The sequence below is a fragment of the Oncorhynchus masou genome, chromosome 19 (assembly GCF_036934945.1).
Source record: "Oncorhynchus masou masou isolate Uvic2021 chromosome 19, UVic_Omas_1.1, whole genome shotgun sequence".
In the NCBI taxonomy this organism is placed as follows: Eukaryota; Metazoa; Chordata; class Actinopteri; order Salmoniformes; family Salmonidae; genus Oncorhynchus; species Oncorhynchus masou.
Genome location: NC_088230.1, coordinates 18,861,774 through 18,878,957, shown reverse-complemented (window position 1 = coordinate 18,878,957; position 17,184 = coordinate 18,861,774). Strand labels below are relative to the sequence as shown.

Here is a 17,184-nt window from a genome sequence, read left to right as displayed (position 1 = left end):
TGGGGCTCCACCATGGCCTCATTCCAAACCAATCTTGCCCGGTTTCACAACTCCCTCCCCTCAGATCTGAGTGCATAGGGTCCACCAGGTTGTCTCCATGGTTTGATAGTGTGTGGTTTGGAATCAGGCCAAGCTTTTCTCTAATGAGTCTAATGTCTATCCATTTCCTACTGAAGTTGTGTCCTTGTGTCTCTCTGTCCCTCCCCAGTGTGTGTCCCTCCATTACTTTTCTCCCAAAAGAGGTGAGGGCCATCTGCCCAATGCCAGTCAGGTCCACGCTGCCCAGAACAAATCATTTCAAATAAACCAGGGCCGTTCTCTCTCTTCACACCTTAGCCCCCGCCACGCAGCATCATATTATCACTATGACCAGCCAAGCTAAAAACAGAAGCACCCTAATTCTGTAGCTCTGCCATCAGTTGTTGGGTGAGCTGTCAGTGTCTCAGCCATGGTCTCCACTCTGTCGTGCATCTCTACCACATAGCCCGGTCATCCTCCATCTCTACCACATAGCCTCGTCATCCTGTATCTCTACCACATAGCCTTTTCATCCTCCATCTCTACCACATAGCCTGGTCATCCTCCATTTGTACCACATTGCAAACAGAGTTCAGTGTGTCAAATCGGAGGGCATGTTGTCTGGTCCGCTGGCAGTCTCTATGGGGGTGCCACAGGGACCTGTGTGGCTCAGTCGGTAGAGCATGGCGCTTGGAACGCCAAGCGTCGTGGGTTCGATTCCCGCTGGGACCACCCATATGTAAAAGTAGTGGCCCCAGCCGACTTGTAAGTCGCTTTGGACAAAAGCGTCTGCTAAATGGGATATATACAGGGTTCAATTCTCGGGCTGACTCTTTTCTCTGTATATATCAATGATGTTGCTCTTGCTACGGGCGATTCCCTGAGCTACCTCTACGCAGAAGACACCATTCTGTATACTTCTGGCCCTTCCTTGTACACTGTGCTATCTAACCTCAAAAAGAGCTTCAATGCCATATAACACTCCTTCCGTGGCCTCCAACTGCTCTTAAACGCTAGTAAAACCAAATGCATGCTTTTCAACCGTTCGCTGCCTGCACCCGCACGCCCGACTAGCATCACCACCCTGGATGGTTCCGACCTAGAATATGTGGACATCTATAAGTACCTAGGTGTCTGGCTAGACTGTAAACTCTCCTTCCAGACTCCTATCAAACATCTCCAATCCAAAATCAAATCTAGAATCGGCTTTCTATTTCGCAACAAAGCCTCCTTCATTCACGCGGCCAAACTTACCCTAGTAAAACTGACTATCCTACCGATCCTCGACTTCGGCGATGTCATCTACAAAATAGCTTCCAATACTCTACTCAGCAAACTAGATGCAGTTTATCACAGTGCCATCCGTTTTGTTACTAAAGCACCTTATACCTCCCGCTACTGCGACGTGTATGCTCTAGTCGGCTGGCACTCGCTACATATTCGTCGCCAGACCCACTGGCTCCAGGTCATCTACAAGTCCATGCTAGGTAAAGCTCCGCCTTATCTCAGTTCACTGGTCACAATGGCAACACCCACCTGTAGCACGCGCTCCAGCAGGTGTATCTCACTGATCATCCCTAAAGCCAACACCTCATTTGGCCGGCTTTCGTTCCAGTTCTCTGCTGCCTGTGACTGGAACGAATTGCAAAAATTGTTGAAGTTGGAGACTTTTATCTCCCTCACCAACTTTAAACATCTGCTATCTGAGCAGCTAACCAATCGCTGCAGCTGTACATAGTCCATCGGTAAATAGCCCACCCAATTTACTTACCTCATCCCCATACTGTTTTTATTTATTTACTTTTCTGCTCTTTTGCACACCAGTATCTCTACCTTCACATGACCATCTGATTATTTATCACTCCAGTGTTAATCTGCTAAATTGTAATTATTCGCCTTCCTCCTCATGCCTTTTGCACACAATGTATATAGACTTATTTTTATATTTTTTTCTACTGTGTTATTGACTTGTTTATTGTTTACTCCATGTGTAACTCTGTGTTGTTGTCTGTTCATACTGCTATGCTTTATCTTGGCCAGGTTGCAGTTGTAAATGAGAACTTGTTCTCAACCAGCCTACCTAGTTAAATAAAGGTGAAATAAAAAAAATGTAAAAAAATTGCCCGGTCATCCTCCATCTCTACCACATAGCCCAGTCATCCTCCATCTCTACCACATAGCCCGGTCATCCTCCATCTCTACCACATAGCCCGGTCATCCTCCATCTCTACCACATAGCCCGGTCATCCTCCATCTCTACCACATAGCCCGGTCATCCTCCATCTCTACCACATAGCCCGGTCATCCTCCATCTCTACCACATAGCCCGGTCATCCTCCATCTCTACCACATAGCCCGGTCATCCTCCATCTCTACCACATAGCCCGGTCATCCTCCATCTCTACCACATAGCCCGGTCATCCTGCATCTCTACCACATAGCCCGGTCATCCTCCATCTCTACCACATAGCCCGGTCATCCTGCATCTCTACCACATAGCCCGGTCATCCTCCATCTCTACCACATAGCCGGGTTGTTCTGCATCTCTACCACCTAGCCTGTTCATCCTGCATCTCTACCACCTAGCCTGGTTGTTCTGCATCTCTACCCCCACACCTGGTTGTTCTGCATCTCTACCACATAGCCTGGTTGTTCTGCATCTCTACCACATAGCCTGGTCGTCCTGCATCTGTACCACCAAGCCTGGTTGTTCTGCATCTCTACCCCCACACCTGGTTGTTCTGCATCTCTACCACATAGCCTGTTTGTTCTGCATCTCTACCACATAGCCTGGTCGTCCTGCATTTGTACCACATAGCCTGGTTGTTCTGCATCTCTACCACATAGCCTGGTCGTCCTGCATCTCTACCACATAGCCTGGTTGTTCTGCATCTCTACCACCAAGCCTGGTTGTCCTGCATCTCTACCACCTAGCAGGGTCACCCCGCATCTTGAACAGAATGCTAACACCTTGACTGGTCACGTCACTCTGACCTTCACACAGGCCATTCCCTGGACCAGTAGAGGGGTGAGGGAAAGCAGAGAGGCAGATGAGGCGTGACTAGTGAGAGTATCTGTTTTAGAGTTTGGAGCTCCCTCGAGGCAGTGATCCGTGATCTAAGCTCCCATCTCTCCCTCTCTGTAGGGAACAAGAGTCACTCTCTCTCTCCATGGTGTCTCTCATCAGAATTTCTGCCCCATTGTTCACAGAGTGGGCTTCTCAGCTCTATTCTTCTTGACAGGTAGCAGCAGTCTACTACACACTCACACACTCTCTCTCTCTTACACACACACACACACACACACACACTCTCTCTCTCTCTCACACTCACACACACACTCTATCTCTCACTCACTGAAACACACACACACTGCTCTCCCTCCTTTATCTTGGACTCTTCCAAAAGTTGTTTACAAGAATCCCCAACTTCCTTTGACAGGAGCCACCATGAAACCCACCTTTTCCCCAGGTGCATAGCCTCTCTCTCTAGTGGTGTATCTGTTTGACTGTTCTTTAACTGCTGTGTGATAAATGGCATCTATCTGACTCCAGACCTGCCCGGTGAGAGTGTCACAAAGAGGAATGCTTTGATCCTGAAATGGGCTTGTGTTTATATCTAACGAGATACTGACTTGCATTTGTTCAAGCAGAGAGAACTCATTTGAGTTGCTTTGCCCCATTTCATGATGTCAACAAAGGCAGAACATATTGATCTCTGTCTGTATTGTTAGTTGTACAGAGAATTGATGGAAATGTTTTTCCGCTCAGAAGTTTTCTAGCCAGCAACATTGTGGAGAGAGAGTCATCGTTTTCAGCTTAATTTAGAACAAGTTTGGAGTCACCGTTTTCACAACTCACACCCCGCAAAGAAACCACACCGTTTAGCCTGGAAACACTTTCAGCTGTTGCCTGTGTAATTTACATGTCAATGGGTTTCTCTTCATCATCAATCAATCTCGCGCAGTCATATTCATCAATGCATCTCCTAAATCAGATGTTTGCGTCCTCTGCTGTAGATTTCCCATACAAGTCAATCTCCGCAGAGACACGTGAGGCTGTTTTTTTGATAACGCACATATAAATAATGCATGTGTATGTTTGTCCCTCCTCCTGTCTGAGGTTGAGGCGAGGTGATCGATGCCCCCAGGCCCAGCGGAAGGGCAGCGGAAGGGAACCCGTGACATTTCCAACACATTGGTGGAGACTGCTCCGTCAACCAGATTGGCACTCCCTGTGTGTGTTAACAGGAGGGCACGCACACACACTGTACACACACATACACACAGGACACTGTGATGTCCCACTGAGGCCTTTCTGGCAATGAAATCAGTTTCCATCAGTCACTATGGCCAGTGTCCATAGACTCCTCTCTCTTGTGCGCGCTCTCTCTCTCTCACTAATTGATAAATGACACTGTACTCTTGAAACCTTTCACTCTCTCTACCAGCTCTCTCTCTCCCTCCCCTCTCTCTTTCCCTCCCTCTCTCTCTCTCTCTCTCTGCCCCCTCCCCCACTTTCTCTCTCTTTCTAGTGAGGAGGTATTTACAGAGCATAGAGCTACTGAATGGTTGACCTATCCTGTGTGACTGGGGCATGCACACTTCCAGTCAGTCAGTGTGTCAGTCGTCCTTACCTGTGGCATTAAGGTCTCCAAAGACAATGACATACAGTACTGTACTAGTGTGTTTTAGGATGACTCGGTCAGAACTTTGGGGATGAGTACAGAGGAGAAAGGTTCAGTGTTTTGTTTTATTACTTGCGACTCTAAATCATGATAATCAGGCCTTGCTAAATCACCTCAATGGATTTGGAGTGATTATGCATTTTTAAGATTCACATCAGATAAGTCACACATCTCTTGTGTTCTGAATGTCTATGCTAATTATCTCTGAGTGCTTTTATAGAAATCATCTATATTAGTGGCTGTATTGGTTACATTGGCTTGGTGCCTCTATCTAATGATATTAGCATGTTGGTGACGACTAGGGTTGCAAAAATCCTGTAACTTTTCCAAAATTCCCAGGTTTTCCAGAATTCCTGGTTGGAGGATGCCTCTTTTTCCTGCTTATTCCCCTGATTCCAGGAATGTTAAATCCAATATTTCTAAGAAACTTGGGAATTTTGAGTAAGTTGCTGGAATTTTTAACCTTATCGACAAATCATTTAAACCGTAAGACACTTGTTCACATGAATCTACACAGTGTCACAAAGATATTAGTAATACAATGTACTACAACTGTGTAACAGTTGAGTGGACATGTGTAGAATAGGACAAATGCCGAGTCAACCATTCCTCTACTACAATGTAACTACAGTCTAACTAATCAGTTTATGTAGCGTTTATGAATCATATATTTTCCTTTATTATATTTACAGTTGAAAGTCTGAAGTTTACATACACTTAGGTTGGAGTCATTAAAACTCGTTTTTCAACCAATCCACACATTTCTTATAAACAAACTAATGTTTTGGCAAGTCAGTTAGGACATCTACTTTGTGCATGACACAAGTCATTTTTCCAACAATTGTTGACAGACAGATTATTCATCTTATAATTCACTGTAAAATCAAAAGAAATCAGCCAAGACCTCAGAAAAAAATGTAGACCACCACAAGTCTGGTTCATCCTTAGGATCAATTTCCAAATGCCTAAAGGTACCATGTTCATCTGTACAAACAATAGTACGCAAGTATAAACACCATGGGACCACGCAGCCATCATAGCGCTCAGGAAGGAGACGCGTTCTGTCTCCTAGAGATGAACGTACTTTGGTGCGAAAAGTGCAAATCAATCCCAGAACAACAACAAAGGACCTTGTGAAAATGCTGAAGGAAACAGGTACAAAAGTATCTCTATCCACAGTAAAACGAGTCCTATATTGACATAACCTGAAAGGCCGCTCAGCAGTTTGCAACTGCACATGGGGACAAAGATCATACCTTTTGGAGAAATGTCCTCTGGTCTGATGAAACAAAAATAGAACTGTTTGGCCGTAATGACCATCATTATGTTTGGAGGAAAAAGGGGGGGCTTGCAAACCGAAGAACACCATCCCAACTGTGAAGCACGGGGATGGCAGCATTATCAAATCAAATGTATTTATATAGACCTTCTTACATCAGCTGATATCTCAAAGTGATGTACAGCAACCCAGCCTAAAACCCCAAACAGCAAGCAATGCAGGTGTAGAAGCACGGTGGCTAGGAAAAACTCCCTAGACAGGCCAAAACCTAGGAAGAAACCTAGACATGAACCAGGCTATGAGGGGTGGCCAGTCCTCTTCTGACTATGCCGGGTGGAGATTATAACAGAATATGGCCAAGATGTTCATAAATGACCAGCATGGTCAAATAATAATAATCACAGTAGTTGTCGAGGGTGCAGCAAGTCAGCACCTCAGGAGTAAATGTCAGTTGGCTTTTTATAGCCGATCATTAAGAGTATCTCTACCGCTCCTGCTGTCTCTAGAGAGTTGAAAACAGCAGGTCTGGGACAGGTAGCACGTCCGGTGAACAGGTCAGGGTTCCATAGCCGCAGGCAGAACAGTTGAAACTGGAGCAGCAGCACGGCCAGGTGGACTGGGGACAGCAAGGAGTCATCATGCCAGGTAGTCCTGAGGCATGGTCCTAGGGCTCAGGTCCTCCGAGAGAGAGAGAGAAAGAAAGAATTAGAGAGACTCACACAGGACACCGGATAAGACAGGAGAAGTACTCCAGATATAACGAACTGACCCTAGCCCCCCGACATATAAACTACTACAGTATAAATATTGGAGGCTGAGACAGGAGGGGTCAGGAGACACTGTGGCCCCATCCGATGATACCCCAGGACAGGGCCAAACAGGAAGGATATAATCCCATGTCAGGCATATGTGTATAGGTGGCAGGGAAGTCAGGCGCAGGAGAGTCAAACGGAGTGTAAAATGGAGTCTTTTAATAAAGTCCAAGTAACATGCTCCATAACACTAAATAGACAAATGAATAATAAATAAATATGGGTACGAAGACCCGTCGCGCACCTATACAAAAACACTACACTGACGAATAAACAATTTCTGACAAAGACATGAGGGGAAACAGAGGGTTAAATACACAACAGGTAATGAATGGGATTGAAAACAGGTGTGTGGGAAGACAAGACAAAACCAATTGAAAATGAAAAATGGATCAATGATGGCTAGAAGACCGGTGACGTCGAACGCCGAGCACCGCCCGAACAAGGAGAGGCAACGACTTCGGTAGAAGTCGTGACAGTACTCCCCCCCCCTCCTGACGCGCGGCTCCAGCAGCGCATCGACACCAGCCTCGGGGACGGCCCGGAGGGCGAGGTGCAGGGCTATCCGGATGGAGACGGTGGAATTCTGATAACATGGAAGGATCTAACACGTCCTCCACCGGAACCCAGCATCTCTCCTCCAGCCCGTAACCCTCCCAGTCCACGAGGTACTGAAGGCCCCTCGCCCGACGTCTCGAATCCAAAATGGATTGAACAGAGTACGCCGGACCCCCTTCGATGTCTAGAGGAGGCGGTGGAACATCACGCACTTCAGCCTCCTGGAGCGGGCCAGCCACCACCGGCCTGAGGAGAGACACATGGAACGAGGGGTTAATACGGTAATTAGTGGGCAGTTGTAACCTATAACATACCTCGTTCACTCTCCTCAGGACTTTAAACGGCCCCACAAACCGCGGACCCAGCTTCCGGCAGAGCAGGCGGAGGGGCAGGTTTCGGTTCGAGAGCCAGACCCTGTCCCCTGGTGAGAACACTGGGGACTCACTGCGGCGACGGTCTGCGCCAATTTTCTGGCACCTTATGACACGCTGAAGGTGGACGTGGGCTGCCTCCCAGGTTTCCTCAGTGTGCCGAAACCAATTGTCCACCGCAGGGGCTTCGGTCTGGCTTTGATGCCAAGGAGTCAGAACCGGCTGATACCCTAATACACATTGAAAAGGAGTAAGGTTAGTGGAGGAGTGACGTAGCGAGTTCTCAGCCATCTCTGCCCAGGGCACGAACTTCGCCCACTACCCCGGCCGATCCTGGCAATAAGACCGCAGAAACCTACCCACATCCTGGTTAACTCTCTCCACCTGTCCATTACTCTCGGGGTGAAAACCTGAGGTAAGACTAACCGAGATCCCCAGACGCTCCATGAACGCCTTTCAGACCCTTGATGTGAACTGGGGACCCCGATCAGACACTATATCCTCAGGCAACCCATAGTGCCGGAAAACGTGTGTAAACAGGGCCTCTGCAGTTTGTAAGGCCGTAGAGAGACCAGGCAAAGGGAGGAGACGACAGGACTTTGAAAACCGATCCACACCGACCAGGAACGTGGTGTAACCCTGTGAAGGTGGAAGATCAGTCAAAAATCCACCGACAGGTGTGACCACGGCTGTTGAGGAACGGGTAGAGGTTGTAGCTTACCTCTGGGCAGGTGTCTAGGAGCCTTGCACTGGGCGCACACCGAGCAGGAAGAAACATAAATCCTCACGTCCTTAGCTAAAGTGGGCCACCAGTACCTCCCATCAAGACAGCGCATCGTCCGACCTATCCCAGGATGGCCAGAGGAGGGTGACGTGTGAGCCCAATAGATCAATCGGTCACGGACAGCAGACGGAACGTACAGACGACCAGCTGGGCACTCAGGGGGAGAGGGCTCTGCACGTGACGCCCGCTCAATGTCCGCGTCCAGCTCCCACACTACAGGCGCCACCAGACACGAAGCTGGGAGTATGGGAGTGGGATCCATGGATCGCTCCTCTGTGTCATACAGCCGAGACAATGCGTCTGCCTTAACGTTCTTGAAGCCTGGTCTGTAAGAAAGAGTAAACACAAAACGAGTGAAAAACATGGCCCACCTTGCCTGGCGAGGATTCAATCTCTTTGCCTGCCGGATGTACTCCAGATTGCGGTGGTCAGTCCAGATGAGAAAAGGGTGTTTAGCCCCCTCAAGCCAATGCCTCCACACCTTCAAGGCTTCTACGACAGCTAACAGCTCTCGGTACCCCACATCATAGTTTCGCTCCGCCGGGCTGTGCTTCTTTGAAAAGAAAGCACAGCGGCGAAGCTTCAGTGGCGTACCCGAACGTTGAGAGTGCACTGCTCCTATCCCAGCTTCGGATGCGTCCACCTCCACTATGAATGGAAAAGAGGGATCCGGATGAGCCAACACAGGCACAGAGGTAAACAGATTCTTCAGGTGCCCAAAAGCCCTGTTTGCCTCAGCCGACCACTGCAAGCGCACCGGGCCCCCCTTTAGCAGTGAGGTAATGGGAGCAGCCATCTGACCAAAACCCCGGATAAACCTCCGGTAGTAATTGGCAAAACCCAAAAAACGCTGCAACTCCTTTACCGTGGTTGGAGTCGGCCAATTACGCACGGCTGTAATGCGGTCGCTCTCCATTTCCACTCCTGAAGTGGAAATCCGATGCCCTAGGAAGGAGATGGATTGTTGGAAGAACAAGCATTTCTCAGCCTTGACATATAGATCATGCTCCAACAGGCAACCAAGCACCCTGCGCACCAGGGACACATGCTCGGCACGTGTAGCAGAGTATATCAGAATATCATCGATATACACCACTACACCCTGCCCGTGCAGGTCCCTGAAGATCTCATCTACAAATGATTGGAAAACTGATGGAGCATTCATCAACCCATATGGCATGACAAGGTACTCATAATGACCTGAGGTGGTGCTAAATGCCGTCTTCCACTCATCACCCTTCCGAATACGCACCAGATTGTACGCACTCCTGAGATCCAATTTTGTGAAAAAAACGTGCCTCGTGCATTAACTCAATAACCGTATTGATCAGAGGTAGCGGGTAACTATATTTCACTGTGATTTTATTAAGACCTCGATAATCAATGCACGGGCGTAAACCGCCATCCTTTTTTTTCACAAAAAATAAACTTGAAGAGACGGGTGAAATGGATGGCTGAATGAACTCCTGATGCAGGGATTCAGAGACATTTCACAGTGCCTTGCGAAAGTATTCGGCCCCCTTGAACTTTGCGACCTTTTGCCACATTTCAGGTTTCAAACATAAAGATATAAAACTGTATTTTTTTGTGAAGAATCAACAACAAGTGGGACACAATCATGAAGTGGAACGACATTTATTGGATATTTCAAACTTTTTTAACAAATCAAAAACTTAAAAATTGGGTCGTGCAAAATTATTCAGCCCCTTTACTTTCAGTGCAGCAAACTCTCTCCAGAAGTTCAGTGAGGATCTCTGAATGATCCAATGTTGACCGAAATGACTAATGATGTTAAATACAATCCACCTGTGTGTAATCAAGTCTCCGTATAAATGCTCCTGCACTGTGATAGTCTCAGAGGTCCGTTAAAAGCGCAGAGAGCATCATGAAGAACAAGGAACACACCAGGCAGGTCCGAGATAATGTTGTGAAGAAGTTTAAAGCCGGATTTGGATACAAAAAGATTTCCCAAGCTTTAAACATCCCAAGGAGCACTGTGCAAGCGATAATATTGAAATGGAAGGAGTATCAGACCACTGCAAATCTACCAAGACCTGGCCGTCCCTCTAAACTTCCAGCTCATACAAGGAGAAGACTGATCAGAGATGCAGCCAAGAGGCCCATGATCACTCTGGATGAACTGCAGAGATCTACAGCTGAGGTGGGAGACTCTGTCCATAGGACAACAATCAGTCGTATATTGCACAAATCTGGCCTTTATGGAAGAGTGGCAAGAAGAAAGCAATTTCTTAAAGATATCCATAAAAAGTGTTGTTTAAAGTTTGCCACAAGCCACCTGGGAGACACACCAAACATGTGGAAGAAGGTGCTCTGGTCAGATGAAACCAAAATTGAACATTTTGGCAACAATGCAAAACGTTATGTTTGGCGTAAAAGCAACACAGCTCATCACCCTGAACACCCTATCCCCACTGTCAAACATGGTGGTGGCAGCATCATGGTTTGGGCCTGCTTTTCTTCAGCAGGGACAGGGAAGATGGTTAAAATTGATGGGAAGATGGATGGAGCCAAATACAGGACCATTCTGGAAGAAAACCTAATGGAGTCTGCAAAAGACCTGAGACTGGGACGGAGATTTGTCTTCCAACAAGACAATGATCCAAAACATAAAGCAAAATCTACAATGGAATGGTTCAAAAATAAACATATCCAGGTGTTAGAATGGCCAAGTCAAAGTCCAGACCTGAATCCAATCGAGAATCTGTGGAAAGAACTGAAAACTGCTGTTCACAAATGCTCTCTCGATGTGCAAAACTGATAGAGACATACCCCAAGCGACTTACAGCTGTAATCGCAGCAAAAGGTGGCGCTACAAAGTATTAACTTAAGGGGGCTGAATAATTTTGCACGCCCAATTTTTCAGTTTTTGATTTGTTAAAAAAGTTTGAAATATCCAATAAATGTCGTTCCACTTCATGATTGTGTCCCACTTGTTGTTGATTCTTCACAAAAAAATACAGTTTTATATCTTTATGTTTGAAGCCTGAAATGTGGCAAAAGGTCGCAAAGTTCAAGGGGGCCGAATACTTTCGCAAGGCACTGTATGTCTCCATAGCCTCCGTCTCCGCTTGCGACAGGGGATACACGTGACTCTTGGGATATGCAGCGTCTACCAGGAGATCTATCGCACAATCCCCCCGTCGATGGGGTGGTAATTGAGTCGCCTTCTTTTTACAGAAGGCGAGAGCCAAATCGGCATATTCGGGGGGAATGCGCACGGTGGAGACCTGGTCTGGACTTTCCACCGTAGTAGCACCAACGGAAACCCCTAAACACCTACCTGAGCATTCTCGCGACCACCCCGTGAGAGCCCTCTGTGGCCAAGAAACAGTGGGGTTATGGCAAGCTAACCAGGGTAGGCCTAGCACCACAGGATATGCAGGAGAATCAATAAGGAAAAGACTAATCTTCTCCTTGTGACCCTCCTGCGTTATCATACACAAAGGTGCGGTTACCTCCCTGATAAACCCTGACCCTAATGGTCGACTATCTAAGGCATGAATAGGGAAAGGCATATCCACAGGAACAATAGGGATTCCTAAACTATGAGCTAAACTTTTATTAATGAAATTCCCAGCCGCACCTGAATCTACTAGCGCCTTATACTAGGAATGCAGGGAAAAATCAGGAAAAGAGACAGAGACAAACATTAGTGCAACAGAGGGCTCTGGATGAGAATGGTGCCTACTCACCTGGGGTGATGCCAGAATGCCCTGGCTGCCTTCTCTATTCCCAGAGAAACCAACCCGGCAACGACCAGCAGTGTGCCCTCTGCGACCATGAATGGTGCTCAAGCGGGAACCCCCTCCGGTCTCCCTGCGCACCATCCCTCCCAATTCCATAGGTTCGGGAGAGAGGGTGCGGGAGGATGGAACAACCAGACCCCGATCTAGACGTCCACGAGTAGCCAGCATGTTGTCCAGCTTGATGGACATGTCCACCAGCTGGTCGAAGGTGAGGGTGGTGTCTCTAAACTCCAAAGCAAACTCCTGTGCACTCCTCATCTCCTGCCTCAGATGATAGAGGAGCTCACCCGCTGCTTTGCCTTCAGGTGGATGATCGAATACTATCCGGAATTGGCGGGTGAACTCCTCAAAATGGTCCAACGCCGCATCCTCCCTTCTACACACAGCGCTGGCCCATTCCAGGGCTTTCCCGGTGAGGCATGAGACGAGGGCGTAACTCTCACGGTCAGATGGTACTGGGGAGGCCGTGGCTAGATACAAGTTCAGTTTAACCTCTTGATACTCCTGTGAATAAAGCCTCAGGCTCATTAGCATAACGCAACGTTAACGATTTCTGAAAATCGTAAATAAAATGAAAATAATGCGCCTGCTCTCAAGCTTAGCCTTTTCTTAACAACACTGTCATCTCAGATTTTCAAAATATGCTTTTGAACCATAGCAAATCACTAATTTGTGTAAGAGTATGCTAAGCTAGCTTAGCATTTTGAGTAGCATTTAGCACGCAACATTTTCACAAAAACCAGATAACCAAATAAATAAAATAATTTACCTTTGAAGAGCTTCGGATGTTTTCAATGAGGAGACTCTCAGTTACATAGCAAATATTCAGTTTTTCCTGAAAGAATCTTTGTGTAGGAGAAATCGCTCCGTTTTGTACATCACATTTGGCTACCAAAACGAACCGAAAATTCAGTCACCAAAACATCAAACTTTTTCCGAATTAACTCCATAATATCGACCGAAACATGGCAAACGTTGTTTGGAATCAATCCTCAAGGTGTTTTTTCACATATCTCTTCATTGATATGCAGTTCGTGGAAGCCTGCTTTCCCCTCAGAATCGCATGGAAAAATACCAGCAGCTGAAAAAGACGCACCAATTTCAACGGAGGACACCGGGCGGACACCTGGAAAATGTAGTCTCTTATGGTCAATCTTCCAATGATTTGCCTACAAATATGTCACAATGCTGCAGACACCTTGGGGAAACGACAGAAAGGGCAGGCTCATTCCTCTCGCATTCACAGCCATATAAGGAGACAATGGAAAACGGAGCCTCAAAAATCCTGTTGGTTTCCTGGTTGCCGTTTCATCTTGGTTTTGCCTGTAGCTCCCGTTCTAGGGCACCCACAGAGAATATCTTTGCAGTTCTGGAAAATTCAGAGTGTTTTCTTTCCAAAGCTATCAATTATATGCATAGTCGAGCATCTTTTTGTGACAAAATATCTTGTTTAAAACGGGAACGTTTTTCATCCAAAAATGAAATTGCGCCCCTAGAGTTTCAAGAGGTTAAGGAGGAAACCCTAGCAGTCGGCAGTATCTCCGTTGTATCCCGTGGGTAGGGATAAATGGATCTTCGGTTCCGGAGAGGAAAAAACGTTCAAGGGAGATTCCGGTTGTGGTGGTGGTGGTGCTGGAGAAACCCCCTGTCTCTCCCAGCAATCCATATTCTGGACAATGCGATCCATGACGGAGCTTATACATTCAATCTCCTCCTCTTGTTCCCGAACGCGTTCCTCCAGCTCCATGAGCATAGTGTCCTCTCCTGCTGACTTCATATTTAGGGTCAGAGATTCTGTCAGGCATATGTGTTTAGGTGGCAGGGAAGTCAGGCGCAGGAGAGTCAAACGGAGTGTAAAATGGAGTCTTTTAATAAAGTCCAAGTAACATGCTCCATAACACTAAATAGACAAATGAATAATAAATAAATATGGGTACGAAGACCCGTCGCGCACCTATACAAAAACACTACACTGACGAATAAACAATCTCTGACAAAGACATGAGGGGAAACAGAGGGTTAAATACACAACAGGGAATGAATGGGATTGAAAACAGGTTTGTGGGTAGACAAGACAAAACCAATTAAAAATGAAAAATGGATCAATGATGGCTAGAAGACCGATGACGTCGAACGCCGAGCACCGCCCGAACAAGGAGAGGCAACGACTTCGGCAGAAGTCGTGACACCCCACCCACTTTGCCAAAGCACAGCCCCCACACCACTAGAGGGATAACTTCAACCACCAACTTACCATCCTGAGACAAGGCTGAGTATAGCCCACAAAGATCTCCGCCACGGCACAACCCAAGGGGGTGCGCCAACCCAGACAGGAAGATCACGTCAGTGACTCAACTTACTCAACTGACACAACCTTCCTAGGGACGGCATGAAAGAGCACCAGTAAGCCAGTGACTCAGCCCCTGTAATAGGGTTAGAGGCAGAGAATCCCAGTGGAGAAAGGGGAACCGGCCAGCCAGAGACAGCAAGGGTGGTTGGTTGCTCCAGAGCCTTTCCGTTCACCTTCACACTCCTGGGCCAGACTACACTCAATCATATGACCCACTGAAGAGATGAGTCTTCAGTAAAGACTTAAAGGTTGAGACCGAGTGTGCGTCTCTCACATGGGTAGGCAGACCATTTCATAAAAATGGAGCTCTATAGGAGAAAGCCCTGCCTCCAGCTGTTAGGAATTAGGAGGCCTGCATCTTGTGACCGTAGCGTACGTGTAGGTATGTACGGCAGGACCAAATCGGAAAGATAGGTAGGAGCAAGCCCATGTAATGCTTTGTAGGTTAGCAGTAAAACCTTGAAATCAGCCCTTGCCTTAACAGGAAGCCAGTGTAGGGAGGCTAGCACTGGAGTAATATGATCATTTTTTTGGTTCTAGTCAGGATTCTAGCAGCCATATTTAGCACTAACTGAAGTTTATTTAGTGCTTTATCCGGGAAGCCGGAAAGTAGAGCATTGCAGTAGTCTAACCTAGAAGTAACAAAAGCATGGATACATTTTCTGCATCATTTTTGGACGGAAAGTTTCTGATTTTTGCAATGTTAAGTAGATGGAAAAAAGTTGTCCTTGAAACAGTCTTGATATTTTCGTCAAAAGAGAGATCAGGGTCCAAAGTAACGCCGAGGTCCTTCACAGTTTTATTTGAGACGACTGTACAACCATCAAGATTAATTGTCAGATTCAACAGAAGATCTCTTTGTTTCTTGGGACAAGCAGCTCTGTTTTGTCCGAGTTTAAAAGTGGAAAGTTTGCAGCCATCCACTTCCTTATGTCTGAAACACAGGCTTCTAGCGAGGGCATTTATGTTGTGAGGGTTCTTTGCTGCAGGAGAGACTGGTGCACTTCACAAAATAGATGGCATCATGAGGTAGGAAAATTATGTGGGTATATTGAAGCAACATCTCAGACATCAGTCAGGAAGTTAAAGCTTGGTCGCAAATGGGTCTTCCAAATGGACAATGACCCCAAGCATACTTCCAAATTTGTGGCAAAATGGCTTAAGGACGACAAGGTCAAGGTATTTGAGTAGCCATCACAAAGCCCTGACCTCAATCCTATAGAAAATTTGTGGACAGAACTGAAAAAGCATGTGCGAGCAAGGATGCCTACCAACCCGACTCAATTACACCAGCTCTGTCAGGAGAAATAGGCCAAAATTCCCCCAACGTATTGTGGGAAGCCTGTGGAAGGCTACCAAATACTAATTGAGTGTATGTAAACTTCTGACCCACTGGCAATGTGATGAAAGAGATAAAAGCTGAAATAAATAATTCTCTCTACTATTATTCTGACATTTCACATTCTTAAAATAACGTGATGATCCTAACTGACCTAAAACAGGGAATTTTTACTAGGATTAATTTACAGCAATTGTGAAAAACCGAGTTTAAATGTAGTTGGCTAAGGTGTATGTAAACTTCCGACTTCAACTGTATGTATGTCTTACACCCATAGAGATGTATTATTGAATATTGTGTTCTAATTATATTACTATGGGACCCCCATTAAAATTATTATAACAAGACAAGTGGTGTATGGTGAGTGATTATTTTTGTATGGTGAGTGATTATGTATAATAATCGTCAGTAGTGACTGATGTTATCAGTAAAGCAGAAGCAGGTGTACAGGGGATTAATGGTGAATGGGGGTTGATGTCTTTGAATGGTCTTCTACCGCTTTTTCTGTCGTTGGCACCATTTCAGGTTGGCATGTGTCTAAGCACGTGCCCGCTGTGCGCTGGCACAGAGCAGCAGATGCCCGCATCCCAACGATCTTCCTGTTACTCTCTCTTTCTCCACCCCTTCTTTCTCACTTCCTCTAACCTCTCCCTCCCTCTTTTCTCTTCCTCTCTCTCGGCCGGGCACGCTGGTGGGGGTGGGTGATGTCATCTCCCAGCAGGTGCTTGAGAGGCGGGGTCTAGCCAATCACAACGTGACACGGACGGCCAAGATGATGAGAATCGGATTCTTCTTCGTCGTGAGTCCTCCTTCCTCGCTCTTCCTGTCTTTTATCTCACTGTCTCACCTCAAATGACTGGTTAGTGTCAGTATATCAGTCTGTACCACACATGCACATTGGGTTGCTCTCTCACACACAAGGGAGAGGAGGTTTGCAGGGACGGGTTCATGTGCTGTCACAAACACTCCATCGGCCAGCTGTTAAAGGGAAACAGCTCTGCGACTGTGCGTCAATAGCAGCCACAAGTAGGTATGAGTAGGTCTCTGAAGCAGTGAGAGAACAGCTGGGCAGCGTGGGCTGGCCACCCAAGGCCAGGCCACAGCACCAAGGCTCCTGGACACACCACACACAGATGTTCCCTCTGACACACTCCTTCTCACAGACTCTGTGAAATGCCGTTGCAGAGAGCTGAGAAACTCTGTTGTCGTGACTCACCACAG

General features: G+C 46.9%; 1 non-coding gene and 1 pseudogene across 1 annotated transcript; both read left to right on the top strand.

Moving 5' to 3' along the window:
- Nucleotides 1-17,184, top strand: part of LOC135505619 (protein Mpv17-like) — a 33,078-nt pseudogene that overhangs the window by 7,157 nt on the left and 8,737 nt on the right.
- Nucleotides 681-750, top strand: trnap-ugg (transfer RNA proline (anticodon UGG)). The gene has a single exon. It is a non-coding gene; the product is annotated as a tRNA-Pro (tRNA).